Below are 7,511 nucleotides of genomic sequence, written 5' to 3' on the forward strand. Positions count from 1 at the left end.
CTTGTTATCCCTATAATGGTTCCCTCAATCAAGATATATTTTTCCTTGCTCTCATATCTGTCCTTCCACCATCTCAACTATCCCATTCCCTCAAGTTCTCCTCAAACCTTCCCTTCTAACCTCCTCTTTCCATTCTCCCCCACCATCATGCTGCCAATTTTGTCAGGCAATCTTGTCTATTTCAACTTTCTATGTGTATCTATATGTTTTTCTTAGGGTTTATCTTATTATTTATCTTCTCTAGAATCATGAACTATAGGCTCAATATCCTTTGTTTATAGCTAGTATCTACTTATGAGTGAGTATATACCATATTCTTCTTTTGGGGTCTGAGTTACCTTACTCAGAATAGTGTTTTCTACTTCCATCCATTTAGAAATTTGAAAAACAACCTACCTCAGGATCCAGCAATACCACTCTTGGGTATATACCCGAAAGATGCTCAATCATACTACAAAGACATTTGCTCACCTATGTTCATAGCAGTATTATTTGTAATGACCAGAATCTGGAAACAACCTAGATGTCCCTCAACTGAAGAATGAATAAAGAAAATGTGGCACATTATCACATTAAAATGCTACTTAGCAGTAAAAAACAATGACATCTTGAATTTTGCATGAAAAATTTTTAATAAAATACTTGTGAACAAAATTGAAAAACATAGCAAAAAGATTGTTTACCATGATCATATTGTCTTCATCCTAGTGATGCAGGGTTGGGTACATGTATATAAATCAATTAATTACTACATAAGTAGACTCAAGCAAAAAAAACAATATGAAAATTACAATGGATACAGAAAACGTCTTTGAAAAAAGCCTACATCCATTCAGAATAAAACACCTAAAGAACCTAGGAAAACAGAAGATCTATCTCAACATAATAAAAGCAATTTACATGAAGTACACTATCTGCATCATATTGAATGTAGAAAAACTGAAAACATTTCCACCTAAATTTGACTAAGACAAGGATGTTCATTTTTCCCTCTCCCATTCACTATAGTAAGTGGAGGTTTAGCTAGAAAGGTGAGACAAGTGAAAGAGATAAAAGGGGACAAGAACAGGAAAAGAAGACAGCAAAATATCCTTATTTACAGATGATATGGTTCTGTACATAAAAATGCTCTAAAGGGTCTGCCAGAAGTCACTACAGTTGATATATTCATAAATGTAAGGATGCAAATTAGCCCTATGAAATCAGGAGTTTTTCTATATGCAAATGAAAAACATACATAGGAAGAAATCAGGAAAAATACCATTCACACAGGATCAAAACAACAACTTGGAATAAACATACTCCCAAAAGTGAAAATCTTGTATAGTGAAAATTTTAAGACCATGGAAAACAATGAAAAGTTTTTCTTTAACTCCTCTATTTAAAACAAAGTGTATAAACTAATAAAGTTTAATCATAGAAAAGAAAACTCAGTATTATCTGTATTGTATCAACATTATATTACTCAAAATATTTTACCTAGAAATAAATATATAAAGAATTCATATATCACACAACTTATATTTAAAGTCAAATGTAAGAAATGTGAACAATCTATTAAAATACTAATTTTAAGCTTGAACCAGAACATCTTGTGAAATTATTTTCAAAATTACCCACTACATAAATAAAAATGCAATACATAACAATGCACTACATGTGTGCTCACTGCAATGTCAAAGGTTTGAAAGACAGAGGACAGCACTATGTATGAGTTATAGACGATGGAAGCTGTAATCAGTTTTTGGTGGTGATATAAAACAACACAATCATTTTTAGAAATTATTTGGCATTTTGTTTATAAAATTAGACATACATATAAGTTATACTCCCTGTAACCAGCATTTATTCATGAAATAAGAAAACATGTTTATAATGATATACAGAATGCTTGAAGCCATTTTACTTATATGACCCAATCATTTAAAATATTGTCATCTTTCCTTTTAAAATACATTAACTGTGATACTGATACATTGGCATAGCATTGAGCAAGTAAAAACCTGTACACACACACACACACACACACACACACACACACACACACACACATGCAGAGAGAGAGAGAGAGAGAGAGAGAGAGCAATCAAATATAGTTAAAGTGTACAAAAATTGAAATCACAGCTAGTGAACACAAATGAGGATATGCTAAATTTTCCCATTTACATAAGCATCAAAATAACAAACTATTTCTCTACAGTCTAACTCATAATAGTAGCTACTTTGCGGGTGTGGTATAACTATAAAACATTTATTTTATATTAATAAAAATATTGGAATTCCATATTATGTATTAATACATGGATACATTAATTTTCAATAAGTCTAATGCTATGAATTAAGTTGTATTTAATATTTTATAATTTTACCTCAAAAGATGTAAATTATTTCTCAGTACAGCTTTGAACTTTAAGTTACTCCTGAGCAGACATGCATTAAATCAACATTCCCAAACCTTGTAGAAATACATGCAAACCTGAGAAAGTTATTAAGCCTAGAATTATTTCAATGTTCCTTTCTCTGTAGCATGTCTATGTCGTAACCTGGTGACCCATCTAGTGGATGTTGGTGATGGGCTTTTAATGGGTGATTTGCTCAGCAGGATTTGCCTTTCCTTGTTTTCTGCCACATGTATACTCAGTAGCGCTCCTTTCTAGAGGAGGATAGTCCTTCCCAGACAACTTAGTCAACCTGTGTTTTGTTCTTGAATTTAAAATCTGTAATTGTGATTAAATACTTATCTGTTCCCAAATCACTGAGTGAAATTTTTGTTATATTGCCACAAAGAGCCAAATAACCTAGCTGTCCTTGCATTTCCTTATCCCCTGAAAGAACAGAAAAAGGAAGTAGGAAATCTCAGGCACCAGAAGTGACAGGGGGATTATGGGTAATATTGCCGTTCTTTGTTGAGTGAATTTATTGAAAATGACAAAAGCCTCATTTCTTCCAAAGCATAGGGAAAAAAAATCTACCCTAGTGAGAGACTTTCACATGAGACCTAAGAAGAACTTGTGGACATACCTGAGCCCTGGGCAGTTTTGAAGAAGCTTTTAGAAATCTCAGTTTCAGAAACTCTTAACTAAAAAAGACTTTTTCACATACTTAAGATGTCATTTTCAATATAAATTCTACAATTTCTCAATATTCCTCACACTTCCATGAAAGTGACTACCTAGGGATAAATAAATGTAGAAACATAACACATTAAAGCATTTTGTGGCTCCACAATGTTCTAAGCAATAAATCACACAGTAGAAAAAAGACAAGCGAATTTTATGCTGGTGCATAGGTAGATTATGTGTCCCTTAAGCCTGAAGTGACAAAGTAGAAATGAATCGCTCCATGTTTAGAAATATATCAAGTAAAACTCTATAAGGGCTTACAATGTGGAAGAAATATTCTTGTTAAATGTCAAAATATACAAATATTCATAGCTTGGATATTTTTACCTACATTTTAACTCACTACCTACCTTAGGTTATAAGAGTGGGACACTGCATGGTGTTCATTCCCATGAATATGATACGAACATAGACTGAAAAAGTTTTCAAGATGAAAATTATCTAGCATATAAAAACTCTTCACAACAGCCCATTCTTTTCTACATGGCTTGTACACCTAAAATTTGTGAGCTTGGTTGTTTGCACTTAAAAGAAATGAACAATTCCAGGAAAGGATAGGGAAAATCCATAGAAAGTTATATGCCAATACGAGAGGGAGAGATTTTTAAAATGGGGTGACAACTAATTTATTGTATTAGAACTGACAAGGTAGCAAGAAAGGATATAATTGTCCAAATAAAAACAAGTCTGATATGATGAGCAGGGTATGCTGCCTTTGTTAGAGATTAGTTCCCACAAAGGAAGAAGAAGCTCTGCTGACACAGGAAGAACTACCATTAAGACCTTAAGACATTCAGGTGTTTATAACACTTTGTGTCTCACAGGGAAGCACATGGCCATTCATGTATATACATTTTCTAGCTTTCTTGCCTAGTATTCTTCAATGAGACTCATGATTTAAGAATGATGTGTCTTTCTATATGAAGTTGATTATTGTTCTTTCAATGTCTGTGAAGAATTTTGTTGGGATTTTGATGGGGATTGCATTGCATCTACAGATTGCTTTTGGTGGGACTGCCATTTTTACATTTGATCCTACCTATTTTCAAATGCAAGGGCACAGGAGACCACTTCCTAAATATAACCCCAGTAGCACAGACACTGAGAACAACAATAAATAAATGGGACCTCCTGAAACTGAATTAGGTTCTGTAAAGAAAAGGACACAGTCAATAAAACATAAAGGCAGTGTACTGAAAAGATCTTCACCAACCCCACATCAGAAAAAGGGCTGATTTTCAAAATATATAAAGAACTCAAGAAATTTGACATTAAAATTCTAAATAATCCAATTAAGAAGTGGGGTACTGAACTAAACATAGGATGCACAACAGAAGAATCTCCAATGGCCAAAAGATACTTAAGGAAATGTTCAACATCCTTAGCCATCAGGGAAATGCAAATCAAAACAACTCTGAGATACCACCTTACACCTGTTAGAATGACTAAGATAAAAGACACCAATTATAGCTTATGCTGGAGAGGCTGTGCAGTAAGGGGAACAGTCATCCATTGGTAGGGGGAATGCAAACTTGTACAACCACTTTGGAAATCAGTATGGCAGTTTCTCAGGAAATTGGGAGTCAGGATCCAGAAATACCACACTTGGGCATATACCAAAAGGATGCTCAATCATACTACAACAGCATTTGTTCAACTATGTTCATGGCAGCATTATTTGTAATAGCCAGAATTTGGAAACAACTTAGATGCCCCTCAACCAAAGAATGGATAAAAAAAGTGGCACATTTGCACATTAAAGTACCATATTGAGCAGGAAAAAAAATGATATCTTGAATTTTGCATGCAAATGGATGAAATTAGAAAACGCTATCCTAAGTGAGGTAACTCAGACCCCAAAAGATGAATATGATCTTAGAGAAGCTAAGTAATAAAATAAACCCAAAGAAAAATATATATAGAACTACCTAAAAATTAGAAACAGACAAAATTGCCTGATAAAATTGAGAGCATAGGAGTAGGGGGAGAAGGGAGGGTAGAAAAAAAGAGGAGGGGTGAAGAGGAGGGGTGAGAAGAACTTGAAGGGATGGGATATTCAAGATGGAGGAAGGACAGAGATGAGAACTAGGAGAGAGATATCTTGATTTAGAGAGCCATTATAGGGTTAGCAGAAACCTGGCTCCAGAGATATTCCCAGGAATCCACAAGGATGACCCCGGCTAAGACCCTAAGCAATAGAGGAGAGAGGGCCCGATCTAGACTTGCCCTTAGTCAGACTGATGAATATCTTTAATATCACCATAAAACCTTCATCCATCAACTGATGGAAATAGAGGCGGAGACCCACAGTGGATCACTGGGCTAAGCTTCCAAAGTCCAGCTAAAGAGTAGAAGGAGAAAGAATATGAGGAAAGAGGTCAAGACCATGAGGGGTCCACCCACTGAAACAGTTTACCTGAGCTCATAGGAGCTCACCAACTCCAGCTAAACTTGGAAGGAAGAAGCATAGGACCAAACTAGTCCCTCTGAATGTGGTTGACAGTTGAATTGCTGGGGCAGACTGAGGGAACACTGGCAATGGCACCAGGATTTATCCCTACTGCATGCACTGGCTTTAGGGGATCCTATTCTCTTTGGAGTATACCTTGCTCATTCTAGAGATAGTATGGAGGGCCATGGACCTCCCCCAAAGCAATGTGCTTTACCCTCTCTGAGGAGTGAATGGGGGTGGGGTAGGAGGGTGTGTGGAGGTAATGAGAGGCATGGAGGAAGTGGGAACTTGGTTTGCTATTATTTAAAATCTAATTAAAGATTAGCATGATGTGTCTTTATGGGTCTATGGATTGTAGAATGACTACCCTTTATTTTAAAGTTAATATCCACTTAAAAGTGAGTATAGGCTCATTTTTATATGACTTTTTTTTTGTCATATGAGGTCTAAGCTATTGTACTCAGGATGAATCTTTCTAGTTCAATCTGGTTTTCAACAAATTGCATGTTATCATTTTTTTAACAAATGGAGTAATACTCTATTCTGTAAATGTTCCACAATTTTTAGAAATCCATTCTTAGTTGTTTTCCAATGTCAGACATTATGGATAGAGCAGCTATGAACACAGTTGAGCAAGTATCCTTGCAGTAGGATGGAGCAACTTTTGAGTATATGCCCAGGAGTGGTATTGTTGAGTCTTGATGTATATTAATTCCCAATTTTCTGAGGAAACTCTGTATTGATTTCCAAAGTGGCTGTACAAGATTGTATTCCCATCATCAACAGAGGAGTGTTATCCTTATTCCATATCCTTGCCAGCACGAGCTGTCACTGTGTGTTAGATCTTAAGCATTATGACAGGAGTAAGATAAAATCTCAAAGTTGTTTTGATTTTGATTTCTTTGATGACTTAGGCTATTGATCATTTCTTCAGGTGTTTCACAGTCATTTGAGATTCCTCTGTTGAAAATTCTATATAGATCTACACCCCATTTTTAAATTCGATTATTTGGTGTGTTGATGTTTTGCTTCTTGAATTCTTTATAGATTTTGGATATTAGTCTTCTGTTAGATGTCGAGTTGGTGAGATTCTTTTCCCATTCTGTAGGCTGCTTTTTTGTCCCATGGTAGTGCCCGTTGCTTTCCAGAAGCTTTTCAGATTCCTGAGGTACCATTTATCAATTGTGTATCTTCATGTACCTGTGCTATTGGTATTCTGTTTAGATAGTTTTCTCCTGTGCCAATAAATTCAATGCTATTCCCTACTTTCTTTTCTATCAGATTCAGTGTTTATGGTTTTAGGTTGGGCCTTTGATCCAAATGTGATATGGATCTGTTTGTCATTACTGTACTTTATCACCATTGGTTATTAAATGAGCTGTTTTGGCCAATGGCAGGAAATACGAACAGAGATATAGAGAGAGAATTGGCAGAGTCAAGGAGATGCCTTGTAGTTGCTGAAGGAGAAAGACTCACCATAGAATCTTCATCTGGAGATGGATGGAGATAGAGACAGAGACCCACATTGGATCACCGGACTGAGCTCCCAAGGTCCAAATGAGGAGCAGAAGGAGGGAGAACATGAGCAAGGAAGTCAGGACCGCGAGGGTTGGTGCACCAACACACTGAGACAGTGGATCTGAACTATTGGGAGTTCACCAAGGCCAGCTGGACTGGGACTGAAAAAGCATGGGAAAAAACCTGACTCTCTGAACATGGCAGACAATGAGGGCTGCTGAGAAGCCAAGGACAATGGCACTGGGATTTGATCCTATGCATGTACTGGCTTTGTGGGAGCCTAGCCTGTTTGGATGCTCACCTTCCTAGACCTGGATGGAGGGGGAAGGACCTTGGACTTCCCACAGGGCAGGAAAACCTGACAGCTCTTTGGACTGGAGATGGAGGGGGAGAGGAGTGGGGGAAGGGGGAGAGAAATC

This window comes from Alexandromys fortis, unplaced genomic scaffold (genome assembly GCF_014885135.2).
Source record: "Alexandromys fortis isolate MF-2015 unplaced genomic scaffold, M_Fortis_MF-2015_v1.1 scaffold_61, whole genome shotgun sequence".
NCBI classification, from domain to species: domain Eukaryota; kingdom Metazoa; phylum Chordata; class Mammalia; order Rodentia; family Cricetidae; genus Alexandromys; species Alexandromys fortis.